Source organism: Sinocyclocheilus rhinocerous, unplaced genomic scaffold, assembly GCF_001515625.1.
Source record: "Sinocyclocheilus rhinocerous isolate Xijiao unplaced genomic scaffold, SAMN03320098_v1.1 scaffold22024, whole genome shotgun sequence".
In the NCBI taxonomy this organism is placed as follows: Eukaryota; Metazoa; Chordata; class Actinopteri; order Cypriniformes; family Cyprinidae; genus Sinocyclocheilus; species Sinocyclocheilus rhinocerous.
This window is the reverse complement of record NW_015633738.1, coordinates 1-4036: the sequence shown is the minus strand read 5'-3', so window position 1 is coordinate 4036 and position 4036 is coordinate 1. Positions and strand designations below refer to the sequence as shown.

Below are 4036 nucleotides of genomic sequence, written 5' to 3'. Positions count from 1 at the left end.
TGTGTGTGTGTGTGTGTGTGTGTGTCTCTGTGTGTGTCTGTGTCTGTGTGTGTCTCGGTGTTGCGTGTGTGTGTGTGTGTGTTAGTCTCTGAGGAAGGTGGGTAAAGACTCCACAGTGCTGCTGATCTGTGTCACAGTGTTCCTGTCGTATCTCCCCGAGGCCGGACAGTATTCCAGCTTCTTTCTCTATCTGGGACAGGTACGTGTTTCGAAACGCTGCTCACAACCCATTCACTCCCTCCAAATGTCCGAGTAAAACAAGGAAATTAAACAAGAAATCAATGTAGCGTGAAATGTGACTTCAAGTTGACTTGGACTTGCAAAAATGATGTTCCTCCTCAGTATTTTTGTCTTGTTTTCCAGTACAAATATCTAAACATCCTAAAATCAAGACGCAATTAGTGGAGATGCAAAATGACTTTATATTAAGTATAAACTATATATAAAATATAACTATATTAAGTCTTGTTGTCTAAAAAAAATGCATCAAAATGAAGTGAATCTATGCTTAAAACAAGAAAAAATATCTAATAATATTTTTTTGCTCACAAACTCGTATAATCGATAATCTGTATTGATCGTATAATTGATGATATGAAAATAAAAACTAATTTAAAAACCATAAACTCACTTACCTTTGATTTTATTCAGAAAACAAGACTTAATATCATAAATTATTTTGCGTCTCAAGCATATGAATCTTGATTTCTGAATTTTTAGATATTTGCACTTGCAGTGCATGACCTACCTTGGACTGAATTGATCGGATTAATGACTCTATTGTCTTCTGTAGAGCAGCTAAAATTGAATTCTTTTCATAATTGATGAATTTTGCAACATTAACACTGTTATTTTCCTTTGAAGCTGCTTTGACACAGCATTGTATATGCGTCTCAAGCATATGAATCTTGATTTCTGAATTTTTAGATATTTGCACTTGCAGTGCATGACCTACCTTGGACTGAATTGATCGGATTAATGACTCTATTGTCTTCTGTAGAGCAGCTAAAATTGAATTCTTTTCATAATTGATGAATTTTGCAACATTAACACTGTTATTTTCCTTTGAAGCTGCTTTGACACAATCTGCATTGTATAAAGCAAATATAGAGATGAACGTGCCTTGACTGGAGCGCGGACGTTAAAAACTGTGCGTTATGTTTCAGGTCATTAACTTCTCCTCAGAAGCGATTGCAGCGTTTATTGCGATGGTGGGAATCCTGTCCATCATAGCACAGGTACAGACCTTCAGCTCCAGACACTCGTTTATGAGATGATATGTGACCTGTGCTGGCAAAATGAGTGTGAATGCGCACAGGATAATTTTGAGCTACACTCAAAAAAGCGAAAAATGTAAATTTTTGTCAAATTTTAAATTTCCAAAAAAATGAGTTCATTAAGCCCTCGTCTAGCGATCCCAATGCTCCAAATAGTAATTAAACATCTAAAAGTATCTTTATTTGTACGTTTTCTGAGAGGAGTACTCTTGCTTCTCGCGTTCGAAGTGCACACATAAAGCGCTCTATCCCAAAACACACACACGGGTGCATCTCAAAAAATTTGAATATTGTGAAAAAGTTTCTGTAACTTATTTCAAAAAGTGAAACTTACATGTATTTTAGATTCATTACATGTAATGTTTTTTTTTTCTTTTTAAAACTTTGATGATTAGAGCTTACAGCTCATGAAAGTCAAAAATCCAGCATCTCAAAATATTAGAGACAGTATTCTCAAGCTTGCGGTCATCCCTGTTGCTTGTGCACCTTTTCCTACCCAATTTCTTCCTTCCAGTCAACTTTGCGTTTAATATGCTTTGATACAGCACTCTGTGTAGTAATGAGCTTCTGTGACTCACTATCTTTGTGGAGGGTGTCAATGATCGTCTTCTGGAGCATTGCCAAGTCAGCAGTCTTCCCCATTATTGTGGTTTCAAAGAACAAGAGATACTTGGAATTTATACTGTAGGGATGGTCATTTAATGACACTCAAATGTAAATATTCTAATATTTTGAGATACTGGATACTACATTTTTGACTTTTTTATGAGTTGTAAGCTCTAATCATCAAAATTAAAACAAAACAAAAAATTTTTTGAAATGGTTTACTTTACACGTAACGTATCTAGAAAATATGAAAGTTTCACTTTTTGAAATAAGTTACTATAACTTTTTCACAATATTCTAATTTTTTAGATGCACCTGTATACACCGATTTACAGCAGGCTAAATATATTGAAGTATTCATGCAAACATAATCTGTTCTGTCTGAAGTGAATGTTTGGGGAAAAACATCTGATGTGTAACATTATATTAGATCTGTGCATCACACTATGTCTTAATATATAAGCCGTCTGTCGCATTAATATTAATCAAATAATAAAAGAAAAGAGGGAATCACTCGCTGCTTGATTTAACTGCTTTTGTAGTTTTAATAATCAGTTTATTTGTAATGAACACACTAAAGTGATTTTTACATTTTACTATTTGTTCACTGCAAAAAATTATTCTCTTAGTATTTTTGTCTTGTGTTCTAGTATAAATATCTAAACATTGTTGAATCAAGATGCATTTACTGTACGAGTGAAATGATTTGATATTATGTCTTGTTTTCTAAAAAAAATATATAAAAAATGTGTTAGTTTTTGCTTAAAACAAACAAAAATATCTGCTAATGGGGCAAGAAAAATAATCTTGAATTAAGATTATTTTTCTTACCCCATTAGCAGATATTTTTGTTTGTTTTAAGCAAAAACACACAAAATGTTGATACTTTTTTTTTTAGAAAACAAGACTTAATATCTTAACTCATTTCACTCGTACAGTAAATGCATCTTGATTCAAGAATGTTTAGATATTTATACTAGAACACAAGACAGTGTTTTTGCAGTGTTTTTCTTGAATGCTTATATTTAGATGTAAAATGAAAAAGTAGTTAATACACTTGTTTCTTTCTTATATTTATGTTTTGCATCGTTTCTTGTTTATAACAACAAAGATACAATAAAAAATAGCTGTATTTTGATTATTAATCCAGTAATGATTATAGTGGCGGAGAAGGAAGAGAAAAGCTTTGAAACCTTCAGAAAATCAGTTTTTCTCTAAATTGACTCCATCGACTTCAAACAGATGTAGCTCAGTCATTTTTCATCCTATTCCAACAAATCATACATCGTTTCGAATGTAAAAATAAAATAACAAATCTTTGAAAATGTGCTCATTGTGGCTCATTTTTCCCAGCACAAGTCACATATGTGACCCAGGAGCACAAAACCAGTCATAAGGGTACATTTTGTGAAATTGAGATTAATGCATCATCTGAAAGCTGAATAATAAGCTTTCCATTGCTGTATGGTTTGTTAGGATAGGACAATATTTGGCTGAGATACAACTATTTGAAAATCTGGAATCTGAGGGTGCAAAAAAATCTACAACTATTTGAAAATCTGGAATCTGAGCTTGCAAAAAAATCTGAATATTTAGAAAATCATCTTTAAAGTTGTTCAAATGAAGCTCTTAGCAATGCATATTACTGATCAAAAATTAAGTTTTGATATATTTACGGTAGGACATTTACCAAATATCTTTATGGAACACGATCTTTACTTAATATCCTAATGATTTTTGGCATAAAAGAGAAATGGATAATTTTGACCCATACAATGTATTGTTGGCTATTGCTACAAATATACCCCAGCGACTTAAGACTGCTTTTGTGCACAAATACAGTTGGTTTTGCATGCTTCATGATTATTTGTTCATGCAGACGGTACTGTTAAGCGTTCTGATGAAGAAGATTGGGAATAAAAGCACAGTGCTGCTGGGACTGGGGTTTCAGTTGTTCCAGCTGGCTTGGTACGGCTTCGGGTCTGAACCGTGGTGAGAATCTGCCATTGATTGTAATGGGAAGTGAGCAGTGCTGTGAATGGTGTGAGTAACTCTGTGTTTGTTGATGATAGGATGATGTGGGGGGCTGGTGCTGTGGCTGCTGTGTCCAGCATCACCTTTCCAGCCGTGAGCGCGCTGGTGTCTCGCTGCAC

General features: G+C 34.0%; 1 long non-coding RNA gene across 1 annotated transcript; it reads left to right on the top strand.

Annotated features, from left to right (window-relative positions):
* Positions 1-76: 76 nt before the first annotated feature.
* On the top strand, positions 77-4036 carry LOC107744747 (uncharacterized). The gene is made up of 4 exons (XR_001640521.1): positions 77-199; positions 1167-1238; positions 3763-3875; positions 3956-4036. It is a non-coding gene; the product is annotated as an uncharacterized LOC107744747 (long non-coding RNA).